Source organism: Anser brachyrhynchus (assembly GCF_964034855.1).
Source record: "Anser brachyrhynchus genome assembly, chromosome: 8".
NCBI classification, from domain to species: domain Eukaryota; kingdom Metazoa; phylum Chordata; class Aves; order Anseriformes; family Anatidae; genus Anser; species Anser brachyrhynchus.
In genome coordinates this window covers 22,404,003-22,427,222 of record NC_137702.1, presented here as the reverse complement: position 1 = coordinate 22,427,222, position 23,220 = coordinate 22,404,003, and the positions used below count along the sequence as shown (strand labels likewise).

At 52.2% G+C, this 23,220-nt stretch overlaps 1 protein-coding gene across 1 annotated transcript in view; it reads right to left on the bottom strand.

The window, feature by feature from the left end:
* NUF2 (NUF2 component of NDC80 kinetochore complex) overlaps positions 1–23,220 on the bottom strand; it is a 145,245-nt gene that overhangs the window by 43,896 nt on the left and 78,129 nt on the right. Inside the window, exon 30 of the mRNA XM_080602011.1 lies at positions 5,861–6,030. The gene's annotated coding sequence lies outside the window, so the exon portion shown is untranslated. The remainder of the gene's footprint in view (positions 1–5,860; positions 6,031–23,220) is intronic.

Genomic DNA, 23,220 nt, shown 5'->3' with positions numbered 1-23,220 from the left:
GAGCACATAAAAAGCAGCCGGGAGGGAGAGGGAGACGCGGGGAGGTTTCTGGGTGATGGAGGAAGGCGCACAGTGCGGCCTGGGCTGGCTCGGTGTGGGTTGCTGCACGGGGGGTTCTTCGGTTTCGCTGTCGCAGACGTGGCTGGATCCAAAGCCCAGTGCTGTCAATGGGGGAAAAGAAAAAGTGAAAGTCCTTTTGTCTTCGGCAGGTTTTGGATCAGGCTGCTTTGCTGGGTGAGGCAGGTAGATGCGAGATACTGGCCTGCCTGGCAGGAAGCGGGTGGAGGAGGAGGTAAAGAACAGTCTGGGGGAATCTTCAGCCATACGTGAAAGGGACAATCGGTGCAGATGCACCGCGGGTCCAAAAAGAGCCAGCAGGGAAGGTGTGTGAAGAGGTGAGCCTGGAGTAAAGTGCTAGGGAGGTGGGACCCGACAGTAACTGGACAGGAGAGAGCCCTAAGCCGAAGTTTCTCACTCACTGCCCAGCCTGAGCGACCTTGCACGCCCCGTACTCCGGGCACACGTGCTTGTTAAGGCATTACATTTCACATCAACCCTGCAGAAGCCCAGGGAGGTCTGCCTTTTGCCTTCAGCCTGTGAGGCAGGTCCCTGTGTGCCCCAGGACACAGCCAGGTGGGGCCAAGGCAGGGCTCTCGAAGCCAGAGCTGGGATGCTCCAGCATGACCCAGCTGGAGAAACAGCCATCGCTTGGGCTGCAACTCACAAAGCACGTGGGAGACGGGGCGGAGAGCAGCTGCCGTGGGACATGCCCCCAGACCAGACCTCCCCATCTTCACTGGGACAAGCAATGGCACTCACTACTGCATCCATCCACGTCTCCAAACCCAGGCTTAGGGATCGGGTTAGGGAGTTCTGCCGGCCCCACTCCTCGCTCCCAGGCAGCGAACTGATGCGGTGTCTGCACCTCCCAGGCACCGCGTCCCAGCTGGTACGCGTGGTCCCCACCACGTCCCCTGCTCCCGCACCACGCAGCTCTGGCTGTCGCTCCTGCTGAACTTCAGGATGCACAAACAACAGTGCCTGCTCCGCCTCGTCCCACAGCTCTGCTTATCTGCTGAGCCGACTGTGTACCTCCTTATCTCTGGGGAGAGCCTCTGTGTAAATATTGCTGTAAATTCTTTGGCTTCCCTTCCAAGTAGCGCTGCTCTTTAATGCCTTCCTTGTAAGACCTGCTTGCCCTACCCCAAGCCATTAGCTCTAACAGGACGTTAATAAGGAGGGGGTTTGGTATCTCGCAGGGAGGCTGACCTCTTTCACTAGAAGCAAGGCACCCATTACGGAGCAATGATAAATCACAAGCCTTCCACTCCTTCCCCAGCAGGCACGTCTTTGCATGCATAAACACACGCGGGAGAGGCGCACACGCTCCCTGCATTAACTCTGGCAACACCCAAACGCCCTGCCGAGCCAACAGGCACGTGGGCCTGGGGCTGCGGGGACTCCCCAGCCAGTCCCCATCGGCTCCCCCCAACCTCTGGGCATCCTCACAGCCTCACGAGGCACCTTTCAGCCTCCGGGTGCTGCTGTGGTCCCTCACAGCTGTGACCCAGCCTCCCCAGCGTGGCAGGGCGGCATGGAGAGATGGTCCCTTTGCTTCCTGCAGGATGGGACAGCAGGTGTGGCCCCATCGCTTGTACCAGCCATACCCGACCTGTCCCACGAGGTTTGGAGAGAGCGCAGACCCTACCCAAAGCTTTCCGAAACAGACGGCGCTGCTCCTCCATCATGTCCTGGAGCTATTGTGTTTAATGTTGAACATCGCATGAGCTGAACCAGAGAGGACGACACCAGCCCGGTGACCGAGCATGAACCTGCACAGGAGTGTGGCACACAGTGGGACCTCTGGATGTCTCCTGAACCGCTCCCAGGCTCACAGTAAGGAGACTTACAAACACCAAGTCTCTGAGAAGTTTCCTGACGTCCTTTAAACACACGCATTTTTCCCCTGTGATAATCAGTCCTTAAAAACTTCTGCCATCCTGCTACGTTTTTTGACACAAAATCAAAAATACACTCGGAGACCTCGCTGGCTTGAGCCCTCAGATGCTCAGACTCAAGCAGCTGACAACCACACATTGTTTTCAGTGCTGCTATTTTTTAAGAGAGACAAAAAAATAAAAAAAAGAAAGCACCAAAAACCAAAAAAATTTGGCTCAAAATTGACATGTTCTGAGAAAAATTCTGAAAAAAAGTCTTATTTGACAAGAGAATAGTTTCTGACAGCAAACTATTGACCAGGTCTAACAAGCGGGCTCGGACCAGCTGGAGAAGGAGCACGGGCTTCCTCCTCCATCCCGCAGCCCGGGAGCATTGAGTCAAGCCCGCGGCCGCCTGCATTAACACCCAATTTGCTTTCAGCCCTCCACGGCGGAGCTGGAGAGCACCGAGCCCCGTGCACATCCTCGCCGGGGTCGTGCTCCCGTGCAGCGGTGGAGCAGGGGCCGGCGGCGCGGCTTCCCGGCATGCCTTCCTCCTCCGCGCTCATAAACAGCCGCCTCCTCTCGCCGCCGCCGCTGCTCATCCTTTAATTACATTAAGGGAAGGTTTCTGCTGAGGCCAGCACAAAGCTGGATGCCCGGCGGGGTGGGGAGAAGCGGGGGCTCCTCTCGGTGCTGCTGGCCCCAGCCTGGCGCTCTGCCTCGGTTTCCCTGGTGTGACCGCAGGGCTCTGCGTCCTCGCGGGGAGCAGCCGCACGCTGGTGCTATCGTCTGCTTAAGTACCAACCCATGCCCACGGCGATTTTTTGCTTAATTTGAACAAATAAAAAATAAAAAAGCCTCACAGTCGATTCAGAGCAACAAGTCCGAGCAGAGCAGATTTTGGGGGTTGAAAGCATGGATGCGAACTGCCGGAGATGGATGGGGAAAACACCTCCATTTCTTCACTGCTGCCACGGGCTCACGCACAGCTTTTTCCCCTGCTGTATCCAACTCTGGCCGCTGCATTTAAAACTTTGTCTCTTCTCTGTGCACACCTCCTTGCTGCCAGCTTGAGGGCCCTCGCTCCCCGGGGCTGTCATTAGCCGGCTGTGATCAGAGAACGGGTGTGACCCTTCCACAGCAGCCTCTTGACTTCACTCGCACCCCGCGGGACACACTTGGGAACAGAGCAAGGCGCCTGTTGAAAGATGACTTTTTTTTCCCCCCTTACTGTAAAGCCTTCACTGTCATCAGAGCAAGGAGCCCTTCACACGTGTGACACGAAGCCAGGAAATCGGGGCTCTCCTCCTCCAGACTCACAGCTGCAAAGTGACCTTGCGCAAACGGCCCCGTTTCTCAGTGCCTTACTTCTCTGGGAGACTTTGGGGAAAAAGAAAAAAAAACATAGGAAGAGAGTATTTCTAATATGGGTACCAGCTCCTTGAGGGCAAAATCTGGTTGTGACACCGCTAGGAAGCCATGTCACCAGCTCTTGGTGGCAGGGAGAGCTCTCTCGTGTCCCTGCAAGCCGCGGGATGGGAACACGCAGGCTGAACATGGAAGTGGGGCTGGGCAAGGCTCACCAGCCCAGCACCGAGCATGCAGGTTGCTGAACCTCTCTCCAAACGGGGAGCTGAAAACAGGGGATGCGATGTGGGATGAGCTCCATTTAAGTCACTTTTAAAAGGATCACATGCATTCAAAGCAGGAAGATGACAAGGACAGCCCCCTGCCTAGCTAAAACCAGAGCCACCACTTGGCTTTCATGTTTGGTTTCCATGCTGAGTGACCTCAACCATCACTGCCTGCACTGACACAGTTTCTGCTTTGGGTCAAGCACGAGCAGATTTTTAAAGGAGGTGGGGAGAAGGCTGGGTTTGCCCCATGCACGGATAAACAGCTTGAGCTGGGCACTACGCAGTATAAATAACTACAGAGCCCTCGGAGGTGCAAATCCTCTCCGCTCTTCTACATGACAGCGCCTTTATAAAGGGATAGCTCATTTGGAATATTATTCCCAGCCACGATGAGGGGAACGATAAGCATACTGGCTCTTCTAACCGCTGTTGGTAAATTGATGGGAGGTGAATTCCACTCAAGCCCATAAAATTAAGACCTATGGATCAATCTTTCTTCATCTGTTTTCCTGTGATTGCCTGGCAGGCAAAAATATGCACAAGTGATGATGAGGTGTATCCAATCTTCTGCTAGCGGGAGACAGGTTTCCATTCAAGGCCAAGGCTTTGAGATGCCCATAAAGGCAAGCCTCCAGCCTAGTGTGAAAGAGATCTTTTTACATCTCGTTACCCAGAGGTAAATCACTCCGTGCTAAATCATCAATTCTTCTCGTCCCCTCTGCTGAACTGGACAAGGTTGGCTGAGAGGACCCAGCAGGGAGGACCATGTGGGGTAGGAATGGGAGGAGAAGCCAGCACTCAGACATTAGCTATACCATGCTCTCTGCATCCATCGTGGTGACTAAGGGTGTTTTTGCAGCCCAAGACACACAGCAAAAGCCCCATAAAGTATTCACAAGGGTGCAGGAAGAGCAGCATCCACTGGGGCACTGTGGTGGCAAACAGTTAACATACACAGCTGTCGCGAATTCAGGGGGCCTTGTCACTTGTGTACGCATTCCGTTACCCAGCCAGAGCCTTAGTGGGTGAAAACCAGAAGATTTTAGCCCAACCCTGTGAAAAAGTGGCCAAGGAGCACGGAAAGGCTGCTAGGGTCAGCTGGGAAAGGAAGGGTGGTTGCAAACCTCGCTGCTGAACGAGACAGCTTTAGCGGCCAGCAGAAGCACAAAAAGCAAAGGCTGCTGTGTATTCTTAGTGGTATGTAAGTATTTGTCCATCTGGACACATCTGGGAGCTGGTGGAGTTCACCACCAGCTGCACATCCCCAGAAGCAGCCAAAAGGAGGCAAGGTTTTGTGAAAAACAAGGGTGTTTATAACCAGGACCTTCTGGGAACCATTTGAGCTGGGAGTCGCGGGAAGCCCTTTGCAAGGGTTAACACACAGCCACTGGAAACCGAGCAGAGCTGCAACAATCTCGCTCCCCAGCAGCCAGAATTTGGGCTTTCTAACAAAAAGTTGCTGTTCTGGCCACGCCGACTCCATTCATCTTCCTGGCAAGAAGACAGGACCTGAGCAGATCCTGCAGTGTCACGAGCCAAACCCCCCCTGTGCTCCAGCTGCCAAGTCCTGGAGAACGACCCAGGTCTGAAGCCCCTTGAGGCAGATTTTTGAAGCTGGATGGGGCCACCAGGCTCAAATCAGCATTTCTGGGCCCGATTCTCCCACTTCGCACAAGTTGCTGAGCCCCTGAAAAGTTAGGCTTGCTCCGTGGCAGAGCTCAGATTTACAGAGCCTGGTTTGAACACTTCGGTCCCTGGAGCCTCGCCTAAACTGTCACTGAAGTGAGGGGGAAGGAGAAATGTACTGTCAGGAAACGTAATCTCTGAAAAGTGCAGAAATCCAACTGTGGGAGGATTTACAGGAGTTCAAAACTAAGGGACGCCAGGAAAGACAGCTAAATAAACACATAGATCATGCGTCTTGAAAGCTGATGTCAAGACCATAAAAAATCAACTCGATTATAGGAGCAGACAGGTGGCGATTGGTGCAACCCCTACGCATCGTGTCCTGGAGCCTTCGGCTGGCCCTGTCCACTGCAAAGAGCACCCAGCAGATGTTTTCCTGATTATAAATGCTGTATAATTTATAATCCACAGCCTCGCACTTAAAACAATCCCGGAGCTGTGTCGAGGGCAAATCCTTCCCGTCCATTAAGGCGACCAGTGCCCATCACTTACCGGTGACACGGAGAGCAGATATCACATCCCTTGGTGCGTTAGGGGCTGGGTGCTCTCAGCAACAAGCACAAGACCTTACAGCTTTGGTATGATGCCATCACATACCTGCTTTTAAATCCTGCTCCAGGAACGTCCGCCATGCAATGGCAGCAGAGGTGTGCTGCTCACAGGGAGAAAAATTCCCCCCAGTGCTGTGCCAGGCTCTGCTAAGGGCAAGCGTAGGCTCTTTGTCCTTTTCTTGCTCTTCAGAAGTTAACTGAGTCTTGCCAAGGCGCCTGCAAGAAGTTAGCAAGTGTTAGGGCTCATGTCACTCTGAGTTTGGAGAGCAGCACCTAGAAAGGGAACACGCAGCGCTTCCACCCCCTGTAGAAGGTTCATATATAGGGGCCCCCACAGGAAAACGCTGAGCTGTAAAAGCGTTCTGAAATAGTCTCATCTCAGCACAAAATATTGCTCTGCGCTTTGCTAGCGGGGGGAATTCAGCACCTTGAACGCCTGGCTGTGGAGACAATAAGCAGACTTTTGCTCCTGGCCTGCTGAAATTGCTCCAGGGCCAGCAACCCCAAGCAAGGGCTGGCACTCCTCAGCAGCTCCCAGAGCGTCCCCTTTGCGAGGCCACCTGGGCCCTGCAGGCACCGTGTCCCCAGTGTCACTTTGCAGCCACCAAGGGACATGCTCCCTGCTAGCACCTGCACGAGCGTGCTTTGAAGGGCTGCGTTTCCCCCGGAGCCAGAAGTCCCGATGGAGAGATGGGCACAGGGCTGCTGGCTTCAGGCTCGCGCGCGAGCAAGGTGGCTGTCTTGGGGTGACACCGCTTGGTCCCAAGCCACAAAGCATTGCTGGAGCTGAACTGCAAAGCTTGCCCTAGGCTAGAGGACTCCTCAGCTCGGCTGCCTGCTAGCCCACTGTTCCCTGTCCGTGTGTCCTGCCGGAGCGCATTCCCATGGGCTGAAAGCAAAGATTGCAGGCAGCATATCCCAGCTCGGACCTTCACAAAGGAATCCCTGCTGAGGCTGTGACAGGTGCAGAAAACACGCTATGGGCAAGGAAACCCCAGCTGCACACCAAGGGGCTCGGACTGAACCCCCCAGCCCGGGCAGCCTGGCACGAAGATAGCCCAAGCCAGCAGTCTCTGACCCCCCTCTAGTGGCTATAAAACATAGCAAAGTTCACGAACCCACTACCAGAGCCTCCTCCTCCCAGCCAAGGCAGAGTCTGAGTGCTGGGACACCAGCTCCCGGGTCAGCCGTCCCCACACAAGGCACAACGGGGCCCTGGACTGGGAGAGGCAGAGTTTTTATTTAAAAAAAAATACATCAATAAAAAATAAAAGCACAGATCCTCCTCTAAACCCCCACTGAGCAGCCAGGGGAGCCACTGGAGGCAATCTTCCCCTGCGGGGCAGGACTGACAGAAGCATCTCTGCAGGGCTGGGCTCCCAAATCCCAAAGGCATTCCTGCCGCAGCACACACATCCACATCCGTCCTCCCATCAGCCATGCACCCCTCCAGCATTCCTGAAGTTCACGTTCAGACGGTACTGTGAACATCGAGGTAGACACAAAATAGTTATAATAAAGCATTGTAAAATATACTGATGGTTTTCAGCTTGGCTCACAAAAAAGTGGCTTACGCAATTACACTGTGGGCTTGTGTGTTCCACACGCTTTGGAGCCTGTCAACTGATTTTATCTCAATTTAGCAGAGACAGAGAACTTTAAGTTTTAGTTTCAGTGGGCTGTCAGCTAGAGGACAGGCACTTTCTTAGTGTCCTCCCTCGAGCAAAGGCTGCAGCAGGAGCTCAGCCTCTTAGGAGACGCCAGAGACTCCGCGCGGTTTTCAGAAGCCAGCCAGTAGCAGGAACGGGAGAGCTTACGAGAGCTCCCATCCCTCACCCAACCTCAGGACAAACCTGTGGGAAACCTAGCTTTCCTGCCTGACCACTTGTCTCACTTGCGAACACTAAAAACTATCACTTTTCATTTTTCTCTAGGAAGTTCAATTCTTCTAATCCCAAGTTCCCTGAAAACAGTTGCGTTTCCTTTGGCCAGCAATTGCAATCAAACGCTGTTAAAAGAAAAACCTGAGAATGCTCTTCACTAGAAATCAAAGCTGCTGGCTTTTTTTTTTTTTAAATCCCCCACCCACCAGAGAAAAGCAAGAAAATGAAGCGAGCATTTGTAGGCAAAAGTGACAAACATCTGCTGAAGTAAAGGACAACTCCATCCCATATGGATGGAAAAAGTGTTGCACCAGCTACAGGCAGTTGGCACCTGCCAAACATCTGACCTTGAGAGATCAAGCCAGGTTTAGTATGCACAGTGCAGGCAAGGTTTTAATGTAAGAGATTCAGCTATGTATAGGAACAGACCCATTCTCCTTCTTTAAAAGGAAGAGGAGGAGAAAAGCCTGGGTGAAACAGGCACGTTTGGTCGCCAGCATGCCCTGGCTGTGCTGAGGAGAGCCCCCACGGAGGGATCTGGGGTACGCACTCTGGGGTACAAGGTGGGAGACCACAGCCAGGGTCAGCTCTCAAACACCCTGAGCTTGTGTCTGGCTGGGACTGACGAGATGAAATTAATCTTGCCTGGGCAGTCAAAGTTTGGATCTGCCTTTGCTAGCCTCTAATGAAAAATGCATAGTGGCAAGCATTGGAAAATCCCTGACACTCAGCACCAGAGGGTACATTTAAATAATTCTATGAATATAGATCAATAAAACTAATGTACTTACAGCCTCTCTGTGAAGTATTCAAACTAGAATAAAAGTCATCTTGTATTATAAAGCCTTGTATTAATTCTTAGCACCTATTGTTTTACATATTCAATTAATCTTAGTCAGCAGATAGCAACTCACACATGATATTAAAAGCACAGGGCATGAGAAGGCTTTTAAGAAGCTCCAGACATCTTCATAAAGCAGAGTGTGCTTGGAGGAAGGCGTCACTACAAGAGCCAGCTGCCTGCTTCAGGCTGGGGGACAAACACCAGGCGGGCTGGGGACATGAGAGGACATCTGTGGCCATGCCAGGACCTCCAGCTCCTTGTCCTTGGTCTTCAGGAGAGCGCAAATCTGAGGGATCTCAGCGCGTCAGGAACAGGAACCAGGGGAACAAACAGCTTCCCTGGGGAGGTGGAAATGAAATGACCACCAGAAGACCCAGCCACGTGCCTGTGATGCGCTTTCAGTACCAGACGAGCGGAGGAGATGCGAGATAATCTGTGAGGTTGGCCCGAGAGCCTTTCCAAGTCTTTGTCGGGCCGGGTTGCCAAAATCTCTCTATTGCCAGCGCCTCCCTCACGTTGCTGCAGGGAAAAGCTATTCATTGAACGGATAGTTTGGAGAGCTCCCCAGGGAATTTGGAACAGAAAGCTGTTGGACCTAATAAAGCATTACATTAACGGACTAGGCCATCAAACCAATTAGTCTAAAAGCTGTCAGCCCAGACCTGCCAGCCCCTGCGTTTTCCAATCCAGCTCCTACCTTGGGCCACCTTCAGCCATGGCGCGTGGACCTGAGACCCCTTCACGCCACGGGATCGTCGGTATTTGAGTGCCTGGGGAGGATGCGTACGTGGCACGGCCAGACACGTCCCTGCCATTTTCCCCCCTGCCATCGTGCAATTACTTAAATGGTGTTTGGGTCTCCCACTTCAGCAGAGGCTTTAACCTTTGGTGACGTGCCGGGACATCCATTAAGCTGCCAGTGGCCCTCAACGCAGGCGGCTTGCTCTGATGAATCCGGCACCACAGGGCCGCTGGGCAGCCATTTCCACGGGTGCTCCCGGTGTTTCACCTGGGACTTGCTCAGCACCTCACAAACCAGCCCTGGGTTCAGCACCAGAACACGAGCACACCATGAGCCAGGAGCAAAACGCATTCAGTACCCGCAGAGAAGCCCTGCATAACCATCTCAAATGACAAAGGAACACTTAAAATTTAAAAAAAAGGAAAAAAACAACCCAAAACGGAGCACACAATGCGATTTGGCGAACAGAGAGCCATTGATAGAGATCTATGTTAGCCTATTAATAACACGCAGCTAGGCTTGCATCTGGACTCACTCCGCTGGTATATTAATCATGTGCGTTTTATATAATAAGCCCTGTGTGCTGCCACGAGGTAGGACACCCCTGCTCCCAACGGCAGCTTTAACGACTCTGCGAGGCTAACAAAGCTCTGCTTTCTGAAAGGAGGCTGGAGTTGGGACCCTACCCAAGTGAGGTTCTCAGGAGGTAATAAAACACCAAGGAGATGCTATCTAGTGGATTTGGAGCATTTCATTCCCTTGAAAGTCAAGTCGACAGCTGATTTAAAGTTTCCAGCTAGGTCATACAAAAGTCAACGGCGGCTGCATCCAGCCAGGTTCAGAGTTTGAATATTTATGGTGTCAATCTGAAATCCAGATAACCACAAATAATCTAAACCCATTAACTCCCCCCTTCCAGAGGAGAAAGCTCTCTGGACGTTACTGCCCATATTGCCAGGGTTACCGCGGGATCGTGTGCAGAAAGTTGTGTGTCTTTTTTTTTCTTTTTTCTCTCTTTTTTTTTTTTTTTTTTTAATACAGGTTATTACGCACTGATGGCGATGTGTCAGGCAGTTCCCGCCAGATCAGCCTGCCTTCCAGGAAAGCTGGCGTGGGCACCACGTGATTGGAGCGGGTTGGAAGCACCGAGACAACTCTAGCGCTCGGGTCAAATCCAGTCCACCAGGGAATAGGCTGATAAATTGCAGCCATCACGACGCTGCAGTGCAGGAGTGCAAGGTAATAACCATCGCGTGCTGGCCAGCAGAGCTGCCCACAGCCCAGCCGCAGGAGGAGGCACGCACGTCTCGGTGAGCGTGTCACCGAGGAAGTGCACTCACCTAGGGCAGGGAGGGATCTCGCTCCTTGCTCGCAGAGAAATTTGCCTGCCCTGGGGGTGTGCTCCCCGCCGCGGCCGATGGACGCGGGGCTGCGTGCCCCAGAGCTCAGCTTCGGCGTGGTCAGCGGGGCACAGCCTGCTTCGACCAACCTACGGTGCAACAGCACAGGTAGAGCAGCTCCCAAGGGAGACCTGGGGATGATGTGGGGTGGCAGAATATGACAGAGAAGAAAAAATAAACAATTGAAGTGCCAGAAATAGGGGCCCTGCCCCTGGATTGTCCAAGCCCAAGCAGGGCTGGCATCCCAGCAGAAAGACTTGCTGAACAGAGCTGCGTGCTCCAGCAGGATCAAGCTGAGACACACATTACGTTACGGGAACACGCAGGCCCTCTGGGGAAGCTGTGCCTGAAGCATGGTATGGATCCTCCTGCTGACATCCAGCAGCATGCAAAATACCCCAGGGGGCTCGAAAAAGGGTTGCACAAACACAGACCTGCAGTTATACCCTGGACAGGAGCCAACCCAGGAGATCTTGGCGCGTCACCTCTGGCCTCTCTGCAAAAAGCTCCTGGAGAAATCAATCTCTGAGCTTTCAGCAGCACTTTTGCATCTCCACTGGCAACCTGGATGGCCTATCCACGTCAGCCCCGTCTTTACAGCTTCTCCGTGCTTGCAAGAAAGAGGGAAGAGGTGCTGCTGGTTAGCTGCAGAGCTCAGGAGACCCCTGTGGAGTAGGCAGGCACGTGCAGCCCAAGAACTGGAAGCAAACACCTGGAACATCATGCAGGGCATGCACAAGCAGCAGCAGCCCAGCTTTTGACATGGGACGTAGTGACAGGAACAGCCCCACACAGATGTGTGCTGGAACAGATCTGCAACACATCTGCTGGCGCTTGCCAGCACCACGAGCAGCTCAAGGCACTTGCCAAGTGCTGGGACTCGCTAAGGCAAGGTTGTGGGTACCGCAAGCCAAAGGAATCAGCGGGGTGCTGGCAAGAAGGGCAGAGTAACTGGAGACGGAAACAGGGAGAACTGAAAGGGTTATTGCAGCAAATATCTTCCCATCCAGACATATCCCCCTAAAGCCCACAGTGAGTCTTCCGCTGATGCTGGAGAAGAGTTAGTGCCCCTTGGTGAGTTTTAGGAGGATTAGTACAAGAATTAGAGTTAAAAATAGGTTTGTAACTGTCTTCATGGACATACAGGAACATGCCTAAATATAACATTAGTTTCCATATGTCGTCAGAATGGCTGTTTAACAAAGTCAGGGACTGAAACAACGCAAAATGTGGTTTTCCCACTAACCCAACGTGGACGACCATCAGCCCCACACCACATAACCAAAGCAGCTCCTGGGGAAGTCAGCAAAGTTGCTGGGGGCTGGAAGCATTTCGCTTTTCCACCCATGTTCAGCTATGTAATGATGCTGCTTTTACTGCCCCAGCTCCCAAACAGCTTTGGGAACGGTCTTCACTGACGTGATGTTGGGTGTTAGGAATTGCAGCAGTTCTTGGGGGCTGTTTTAGGTACCCGAGACACAGCCAGGGGCTTGGAGGTCTGAGCAGGTAAGGCAGGGGAAGAGAAAGGAAGGCAGAGATTGTTCAGCAGTAAATCATTCTACCTACTGCACGATTGTGAAATTATGTTGAAAATTGATTCATCTGAGAGAAAAGGGAAGTTTGTTCCCTCTGTCGTAATAGCAATTTGCAAGGTGGATGTGTGTCTCTATTTTGACAGATTTGTGGGGCAAAGTCAAACTCGAGTGGGTGGCAGAAGTCAGTCGGGGTGATAATGAACAAACAATAATTACAAGGCAAAAAGGGGAATGGGCTGGATACCTCAATTAAGCATTTCCAGATTTTCTAAACATAACGTCCCCGTTTAGTAAAATCATTTATTTTCAGAACGGAAAATATTATTGTGTGCTTGGAGTGCCATCAGAGCTGCGCATGGAAACACTAAGAAGTGGAGGGTAATTACGTCCAGTTTCTCTGGGGCTCGGCATCGTTTAGGAGAGGAATTTCCCCTGCTGTCCCCGTAGCACCAGGGTTACCTGCTCAGCACGTCAGGCTGGAAGCAAAGCAGAGCAGCGACAGGGTGACCAGGCTCCAAGCTCCAGCCTCCCTGCTGGGTGTTTGTCCTGAGCGATTGCAGAAGGATCAGGCAATCCTTCAGCAGCTGAAGAGTTGAGATTTGAGAGAAGCGGCTGCCAAAAATACCATCCCAGCCTTATTAAAACAGGTCACCTACTTATTCCATTTTAGCAAACCGTTAGTGGTATAAGGCTTTTCTTCCTTAAAAATGAGAAGTCCCACTTCAACTTAAAAAACAAAAGTGCCCACCTTCTAATTTCTATTTAAAGCAAATCCTTTGGATTTAAAACAAAATGTTTCTTCTAGAGTTAAACGAAAATGTTTCAACTTGCCAAAATTTTCTTCCCCAAAAGAGACTGTTTCAGGTCAAGCCAAAACATCTTTTGGACCTGCCAGCAAATTTAGCAACACAATTCTTTGTGGCACTGTAATTAGTATGAATGGGCTTCCTTAGCACCATTGTTTCAGGAGCAGCTGTGCTACTTTGATGAATACCCATATTTTTGTATGTCACATGCATTTGCTATGGCCTGTTTATAAAATTTCAACTCATACAGTCAGGGAGCAGAACAGAAATAATATCAGCAGACTTGGGCGATTAATCACAAAGCACAAACAAAGAGAAAAGACAGGGATCTTGTCATGGGACACTGGACAAGGACTCGGAAGACCCAGCTTCAGTTCTTGGCTTGGTCAAAGACCGAGCTGGGCAAGTGAGAAATTATTCTTTCACTGGCAGGCAAAAGTACCCAGAGATGAAACAACTTGCCAGTTTGTCTATTTAAATTCTCAGGCTTTTCATCAAAGGACTGCGTGACCTACTCATCTGCTGTGGAAGCAGGTAAAAATGTTCCAGCGCCATACACACACGCTGTGTATCTAACCGGGGAGAAATGCAAATTCAGTAACATCAAAATACTTCTCAAATCACTCCTGACTCCTTCACATCGAAGGCTCCTCACACTGAAATGTTTTAATTCTGCAAAATCAAAATGTCTACCTGCAATATTTCTCAGAGTCTAGCAGTTCAGCTTTCTGCATCTTGAAATTCTTTCTGCTTCAAATTCAATTAAAATTATATTTCAAAGGAGGCATTTCAGTGACAGCACTTATTACTAAATATCAGCAAAAATATCAGCGCTGGTCTCCTATCAAAAATCTGTTAATTATCCAAAATGAAATGCTGTGTTTCCTTTTGGCTTTCAATCCTCTAATACCAGTTTTTCTTTTGAAGCTGGACAAAGCTGTAAGACTCAGACTCGCCAAGGAGCCACGCTCAACAGTAGGGCAATAAACCAACAAATTGCAAATCCAACCCCAAAGCCAGCAGGGTTGCTTGGGGAGGTAGGAAGGAGTCTCGGGATGCTGGGGAGAAGAAGGGCTGCAACATTAACAAATACATTTTTCCAGAAGCTCAGGGTCTGCAGGTAACTCAAGTAAGTTAAGGAGCAGCAGAGAGAAGAGGGGGCAGCTGCACGGCCAAGCCAACCCCGTGCAGGAAGGGCTCCCCCAGCCACCCCTCTCCCAGCACAGAAAATTGGGATGAGGACAGGAGGCAACAACTTTAAGGCTGAGGGTCTGATACAAATGAGAGCAGTCCCACAGCGCACGGCGAGCATTTCATCCCCAAGCAGGGTGTTTTTGCAGAGGGCCCCATTAATTTCTCCAAGGTCCACGGGCCTCACTGTCTCCCATCTGTCTAGCAGGGCAAGAATATAGTGGCCCGCTTTAAACGCTTGGAGACCTCGAGTCCCCTCTTTGCTCCCTGCTGAACCCGCCGGTTATGTCCCTAACCCTCTGCAGCACGGACACATTAATACTCAGGGCTACGAAGGGAGTTCAAGGCTGACTCATAATTCACCTGGCCCAAAAAGACACCGGGTTTCTAAAGCCCGAGGCCATAACTTTAAAACATAGAAGCCATCAAAAAAATAAAAATAAAATCCGAACAGTAAAAGGCTGCGAAATTTGCACGCTGCAAAATTATTCCTGTTTTGCAAGGTTCACTGAAGAAGTTACTGTAAATAGCTCTTGTATTTCACACACCAAACACTTCCAGAAGCATTAATGAAACATTTTTTAAAGCCCTCCCTCCCCCAAAGTTATTCCTGGCAGAAAAGGGGAAAAGATGCAAGCTGTGGAGTCTGTGACTGCATAAGGGAAGAAGCTGTCGGATCCCATCTGTCGATGAGGAGGATAAACGACCGCACACATCTCTCCTCTGCGTTAGCGCTCAGCCCCAGCTCGAGGGGCACAAACGCTCTCGGGTCCCAGGTTTTGGTGGAGGAGGCAGCAGGCACGGCAGCAAGCAGGAGCTCGGTCTATGTAGGTTTTCTCCCACATACTTCGGGAGCTCACACTGACTCCGAATTGGGTGCAAAATGAGCTGATGGGAAGGAAAACCGGGACTCTGTGTGGCGGTGGGGACTGCTGGAAAGTCGCCCTCTAACAAAAGCCACGAGCTGATGAGAGGCACCCTCTCGGTGGACCTTGATGGGCTTCACGTGGGTCAGAGCCTCCCTGTGGTCCTTCCCATGCCACCACCGAGTGAGATTGGACCAGCAAAGAAAGCTGCCTGGGTGCTGGGTCCAGAGGAGATGGCCAAACCCCACGTCCTCCCAGAGAGCCGAGCTTACCGGTGTCCTGCGGCACTACTGGAGATAGAGGCACGAAGCCAAGAGCAGCGCAGACAAGCAGGGGCTTGGACAACACGGGTCAGTAATTCAGTATATGCAAGCCTGGCATTTGACGTATCAGGATTAAGAGCCTGCAAATAGCAGCATTCCTCCAAGGCTGTCTCACTGGAAAAGAGCTAAGGTCAAACCCAGGAGAGACCCAGAGGTCAAAGCGCTGCTGAGGAAAAAAAAGAGCTCAACAAAGCCCAGGATTTCTCCACTTAAAAGCCCAGTCATCTAAAGGCAGCATTATTGAAATCGGAAATTTGAAATCCATTTTAGATATATTCGTGCCCTTATTTTAAGCAGGCTTTTCTCACTCAGCACTGATACCATTTTATTTCTGCATCCACCTCAAATCAGCCTGACTTCCCATGGCCAGAGAAACAGCCAACGCTAACCTAAACCTGTGAGAGGTGGCGAGGTGGTGAGAACTGGGTGGTGCACAGCTGATTTTTGGTTTTCCTTTGGACTGTTTTTTTTTTAAACATGTAATGGAAATTCAACACACCTGTGAGGAATTTGGGGGCTGTTTTTATATAAAATCTGCAGTGTTTTGTGGCTATCCCGCAACTCTCAATATACAGTGGCAAAAGCCAATTGTGACTGTGTTCAAGCAAGAGGTGGGCAAAGCCTTCATCACCTCCGTGTCCCCATACCTGCAGGAGCTAGAGGTGAACCCCTTGAAATAAGGACAGCCACCATTTGCTGCCCGTTGTGCTAATGCTGCCTCAGCCTGGCCTGCGGTGCCGTCCCAGTGACGCAGGGATCAGGTTAGTGCTCCTGAAGTCTCCAGGACATGCCAACAGCCAGGAATGGGTCAAAGTGTGCACACTGAGGGCCACAAAAGGACACAAGAGTCCCCGGATCGTGGCCTTGCTGGAACAGATACCAAAGCTGAACCAACCAGCCTTTTTCCCTGCCCTGTGCTTTTGCAGCAGGGACACAAATGCACCTTACAGGTAGGGGAGGCAGAGCATCTTGCTCCCTAACCTTCCCGGCCACTCAGTACCAGGTTTCTGACAGATCTTTTGGACGCTAAAGATGGTATCTCATAAGGCACCCAAACAGAAATAAGTTCCTCTCCTTTTGAAAGATACCAGCAAGCACAACTACCCTTCAAAGGGATTTGGGCTCATCTAGATTATACTGCTCACACCCTGTGTTGCATTTCCAAAAAGTCCCGTTCCTGGTTTCTGGCCCACAGCTGGCTCAGCCCAGCCCCAGCTCAGACGACAGCACGGAAGAGCTGCAACTTCGTGAACTCAGCAATTAGCCCCCGAGCCCGAGGAGAGTTTGTCAAGATCCCATTGCAGGCGAACAATAACACAGAAATACAGCTTTGAGGGGGAGACGATTTATCAAGCTGACCACAGACGTCTCCCTCATTTTTTCTTTAATAAATCCAGCCTCGCTCCTGGCCGCGTTCAGTATCTTGTCACTGCTTTCGGCTCCTTTTAGGACTGCCTCCCACCTGCAGGCTTCGGGCACTTTGCAGCCCCGGAGCCATTTATTCTCCCAATGTTTCTCCATGAAGGAACATGATTTTTCTTCCATCGAGGGGAGGGAAACTGAGGCAAGGCAAGGCAAGCTGCCTGGCCCGAGGAGGGGGACAGGACCACACGCTCACTGGGGCTGGGCTGATCTGGAGTGGCTATTTCCTCATCCACACAATGAGCATCAGGGGACTTTTGCTCCCTCTCACGAGCAAGCTGTTTAGGAATTACGCGGATGCTCTTCACCATCAGATTTTAATCACCAGGAGTGCCTTCCTTGGGGGACTCCATGGGGCTGTTCAGGCAGCTAGCCAAGCTCCTGAGAGCCAGGCCTCATCTCCATACGCCCAGCGATTACTCTTCATAACGGCAGGCAAACACCAGCTCAGCTCCGATCTTATCTCCACCTCTATTGTCCGCGAGGCCCAGAGGAGCACGGGGCTTCTATCAGCATTTCCACCTCCCAGGCGTCCTCCAAAGAGGGCAACGATGAGCTCCAGGCTTGAGTCCTTCCTTGCAGACCTTGAAGAAACTCCTGGGAAGAGCTGGGTGGTACACGGTGGGTCATCCTTCGAGGTCAAAGTGGAGGGACCCACTCAGGTGGCTGCTCTCGGGAGCACAAGGCATCAGCACCATCAGGACGCCGGCAGCGGCGTTTGCCTGTGCTAATTTCATGCCCGTCCTCGTCCCTCCCCGCAAAATTCCAGGCAGGCCTTCCACTTTGGCTGACATTCAAAACTGTCACCTCTCCGCGCACATTAACTGGGAGGCCTCTGTCATCCCTCACATTAAAATGCTATCACGGGGAGTCAGCACAGCTTGACTCAGCCAGCTAAGGGGCTGGCCACGGCCGCGCTGCGGGGACAGCCGATTCACGCTTGACATCCATGGTCAATTTGACAGTGATGGACACGCTACTTAGGAGTCATTTGCTGATCTCATTTCCCCAGGTGGGAGGTCGTGCCACGGAGCTGCCTTCCCCGGGGAGGAGAAGTGGTGATGCTCTCCAGCCTCTCCAGGAGCAGACACACGTGCGGACAGGCTTCCCCATCTGCTCACTGAGCGGGAGATGATCTACAGAGCCTGCCAGGAGCCCAAAATGCAGCTGCCCGATCCGCGTAGAGCAGTGCACAGCCAAGCGTCGTGCTCCAAAAGTTAGGTCCATCTCTGGCCCCTGCCAGAGCGTGTGCTCCTGGGTTAGCGCTCCCTGCCAGCTCCCTCGGGGTCAGGACGTGGAGCTGGTCGTCAGTCTTCTCAACCACTGCTTGCATTTTCCAAGCTCACTTGCTCTTGCTACTTGTGCTGTCAAACGGCACAATAGCTTGCTTTCTAACCAACACACACCTTTGCTCGCCAGTGGAATCTGTTCACCACACCCTGACCTTCCTTACAGCGAGGAGAGGCATCCTCCCTGATATTCCCTAAGCCTAAATCAGTTTTTAAAGGACCCGTGCATCCTCCTTTTACCAGGTCAAGCCTGAGTCTGAGGGTGCTCACCTGTCATTGTCACTGTATGCCCTTCCAAGCTAGCAGTGATAAAGCAGGCGATGGTCAACCGCCCTCAGGTCTCAGGGGAGTAATGCTCCAGGAGGGACAGGGCTTTATAAAAGCCTTCCCCTTCCACCATGAGCCCCAGGAATGACCACAGGCACAGCTGCCCCAGGGATGGGTTTACACGGCATACATCAACTTTGCAGCATTAGCTCATCGGTGCCCACCGGCCTCCTATACACACAGACCAGGTGACTAACTCAGAAGGTGCTTAACCCAACCACAATCACACTCCCCATTCGACTGAGCTTTCTCAGTGCCCCTATCTGCCGATGCCCGAGCACATATCTGCCATAGCTCTGTGCCCAGTAGAGAAAACAGCAGTACCCTGCACCTCCACACACACCTCGAAAAACAGAGCCCACCTGCAGCTCAGGGGTGCCAGCTCTAAACAAGCCTGGTTATTTTGGTGCATAAATTCCAATCAAAAAAGGCTGAGTTAAGCTAAACTAAAATATACAGGGATCTAGAGGGCAAATCCCATCTTTCATATATATTTTAAATGCGTGGAGCAGCTTACAGCCCAACCACCTAAAAATTCCCTTCCGCATCTTACTGCCCTAGCCGAGTGTCATTGGTAACGCTCTCGAATCCCAGGACTGCAGGAGATAATTACGGCGGGGGAACTCTGCCAGCTACCGCTGGGAACCTCTCCCCAGCCCTTCCCAGTTCTGGGAAGGCTGAGCTGAGCCCAGTCCTACAAACCCCGTAAAACAGATGTCTTCTGCAGCGAGCCCAGAAGGCCTTCCCCAGCATTAGGCTCTTTTGGATCAGGCAGAGGGAGCAAATTCCAGCGTCCTCCAGCCCTTGCAGCAAACATCGCTGCTCTGAGAGCGCGGCGCGATCCAGCTCCGAGCGCGCCTCTTCCCCCAGCTGTGGTGCCTGGCTCCAGGGCGGTGGCACGCTTTATTTCTGTCACCGATGCCACCTGTCCCGGATAAACAAGGAGAATGAGGATTTTCATTCCCCCCAGAGATGCTCACGGTGAAGAGCTGAGAAGGTCTTCGAGGGCTTTGGTTTCTTGTGGGTGACCGTGCACGGAGGGCACAGGGATCTCCTTGCACGAGGGCAGGTGGTCCGGCCCTCACCTCCAGGCTGCAGGCTGCGATGGACTGAAAGGCAGAGCAGCAAAAAGACGAGCCATGGACCTTACGGCTCCAAAACCTTGCTGCTGCTCCGTGCCACCAGCCGGGCAGCCTGGCTCTGCTCCACCATCCCCACCTCCAGCCCAGGCAGGAGGACGGCTGCTCGCCTCCCGGTTCCTCGTCGCTCCTTTTTTGGGGAAGATGGTTTTATACCGGGGTCTGGTAGAGCACTCAGCTTTCTCTTCCAGACTCCGGCAGAAAGAACTTGACCCGTGTCCTCAGCCCCTCTTAGTCATCAGGCTGAGCCGCCTCTCCCCTCCTCCCACCAGCCTCCTTCTTTATGGAGCAGCGGCAGCAGCAGAGCATGGGGTGAGAAGTCAAGGGAAGGACAACTTGACTGATGGAGCTCAGGTTGCGGGGTCAGCGCAAGGCGTCGTGATCCGGGCTCAGACAGAGCCATTTCCTCTGTGATTTTATCCGCTGCGATTTTTATCTTTCGTCTGTTCACACGTCATGCCACCTGGACATAATACAGAGCAAGCCGAGCGCTCGGCTCCAGCCTTAACCCCTTCCAGCCTCCCGGGAAGGCGGGAGGCCCCCGGCACACAGCAATGCCGCGCTCCTGGGCCTGCCTGGCAACAAGGGGCTTGTCTTTACGGGCCCTTTTTATTGCCTTGAACATCTGTAAGTGGCAGGTTTATCCTTCTCCGCTGACCTCGCGGACGACGTTATGATTTACCCACAGATTTCACGTTCCCGGCAGCATTCACGAGATGTGATTTTTGGTATTTGTTTTAGGAGAGACATTCCGGTTCCAGTTCCCACCTGGAACGTGCTCGAAGCCACGGGAGCACAAGCCTGGTAGCTCACTGCAAGGGCTCCTCGGGTGACAGTGCGGACATAAAAAGCAGGCAGAAACAATTTCCCCTCACCGCACAAAAGGCATTCAGCCTTAGCAGCTGCTTACACGGGCTTAAAAGGAGGAAGGCCAACCCAAACCAAGACCACGGGTGGAGCTGGGTGGCCTCTGACATGAGCGCAGGTGTCCTGGATGTCCACAGGGAAAGTGGCAACAGCCAACCCCTACACCAAGGGCTTAGCCGTCGAGTGCTTCAGACCTAAAGTCCTCCAAAAGGGGAATGACAGCCAGGATCCCCATCCTGCAGGTGAGGACCGGCACGAGGAAGGAAGGGAAGGGCAGAGCCAGGCCCTGCCCCAGACGCGCCGTCCCCAGCCGTAGCGCACCCCTAACCCGTCCCTCACCGGGCATCCTTTCACCTCCGCGGCCTGGCTGAGAGGCCAAGTGTCCTCACACGCCCCCGACCTTCCTTTCAGGCCCCCGTAGCACCAGATCCCACGGTGCAAACAGGATGCAGCCCCCGCAGGAGCCGCACGGGACGCCCAGCCCACGGAGGAGCCTGCAAGAAGCCCGGTGGCCCCAGGCGACGTGCCACCATGCTCCCGAGACAGGACCCCCCTTCCCTCCCTCGCCTTTCCTGGTCGCCTCCTAATCCCACCGTGATTCATTGCCACCGGATGGGACAAAAGTAGAAACTGCTTTAAGCATGGGGTATTTTAGGGCTCCTTTTTTTTTCCCCCCTCTCCAAGTTTCCTTAATTGTTTCCTTTCTTACTCCTGGTGCGATAAGAGGAGAGATAGCTGGAAGCTCCCTATTGTTTATGTCCAAAGTCTGGGGAGAAATACAAAGTGCAGCCAGCCACAAGAACTGTGGGGGTTTTTCGTTGTTTTTATTTTGTGACTTTTTAAAAACCAGTGACCTCACTCGCTGAAATGGGCAAAATAAGAGCCTGGACAAAACAGCGTGTTCTCAACAAAGCACTTTTGGCCTTTGTGTGTGCCTCCCAACTAAACAGCCTACGGGTGGCACGGTGCAATTTTTAACAGCTTCAACTATCAAAGCCTATTAGGAGAAGCCATAACAAGTTTCAGACCTGGTTCTCTTTCAGAAGGACTATAGCAGAGGGCAGGGATGACTTTTTTTCCAATAAACCAAATGCACGGTGAATACATACAAATGAATTTCAAAAGGTTAAATGATTTTCATGCAGGAAGTCAAGTCTCTTTGTGACATTAAGAGACTCCTTTATTTCGGGAAGTTCCTGCTTCAAGAGCTGCTAAAAGCCAGGTGGACACATGGGGAAGGATTGGTCCTTCCCGCTCCCAAAGCATCTGCTCTTGGCCACCATCAAGAAGAGACTACTACATTAGAAGCTATCCATCCAGACTGGCAAATCCTCTTCCTTTCACAGGCGTGGAGAGCCAGGCACAAGGGGCTTCAAGAGAAACAGGCCCACGTGGCTGTGTCTCAACGTTCACCCCATGGTGGATCCGCTCTGACACAGGGCCCCTCTGCCCTGTGTCTGTCCAGCACGCAGCCAGAGGGATCCTCAGCCACGAGAATTCCCACAGCCTCCTGCCATTGTGCACCAGCAAAGGCACCAAAACCTGCTGGCACTTGTAGATGGTCAGACACTTGCATTCCAAAATTCACGTTCCCAGACCTGCTTTCCTCCACACATAAAATATAACCCTGAAAAAAAGGTCATGCCATAAGAACAATGAATTACACCTTCTCCCTCTGTGCTGGGGACACGGACACTCCCATTGCCACCTCTTCTTTCCAAAACGACCCCTTTGGATTTTGCTTTTAAGCAACCCTCCCCGGACTTGAGTTTGAGACAGCCACAGAAACCACAGCTTCAGGATCCCAGTTTTCATGGGAAGTATCCCCCTGTACCTCCGAGCCAGAGGTAGCAAGTGCTGCTGTGTCTGCACGTGGCCCACACCCCGCAGGGAACAGACGGCAAAGCCAACCCTGAACCCAGCTCCGTTCCACCCCTGAAACATCAGAGCATCGTTCTTCCCAGCAAGCTGCCAAGGGAGCTCTCTGGTAACATAAATTTTGGGGTGCCCTTGCTCTGTGGTCAGCTCCAGTCAGACATCTTATCACCGGCCATTTCCCCATGCGGCACAAATTCATGTCCCTATCATTAAAGAGACACATGGTTTATTTACTCATTACCATATCCAGCTGTTGGCTTTCCTTCTCCCCATATTTCAGGGAAAGTAGTGATTTGACATAAATAATGCCCCATTCAGCTACGACCTGAAAGATATTGTAAATATAAAAAAAAAGTCTTCAACTCCAATAGCTCTTTTCAAGTGCTCCGTCCAAGCCCTACTTAGTATGGGTGTGGGGGGAGGTTGGGAAGGAGAAAACCCAACGCCATTACTTAAATAGCCCCATTAAAAGCGAGCACAGGGTGAATTACAGCTTTATTAAACAGATGACATTACATCAGGAATGATGAATCATAATGTTGCTGTTCGGGATTACAGCAGTATACGACCTCTTCAGCTGTAATCACTCGCCTCCTTCTCCAGCCACCGCCAGGTGTGCTGGCCCCTCTGGCACGCTACCAGCAGGCACCTATTTGCCCCCAGCTCACAAACTGCCACGGCTTGCTGCTGCGGGGATGGAAAGGGAGGGTGTCGATGCCCCCGGGGCAGTCTGGAGGGGGATAATCCCCCCAGCCACCCATACCTCACCGTTTGCCTCTCAGCAAGCTCAAGGGTGGATTTGTGAGCTCAGCCCATCTGTTTTGGCTCCTTGCATGCCACCAGCTCCTCCTGAGGATGCTCTGGGGCAGAGGAGCAAAAGCTCGGGCACATGCA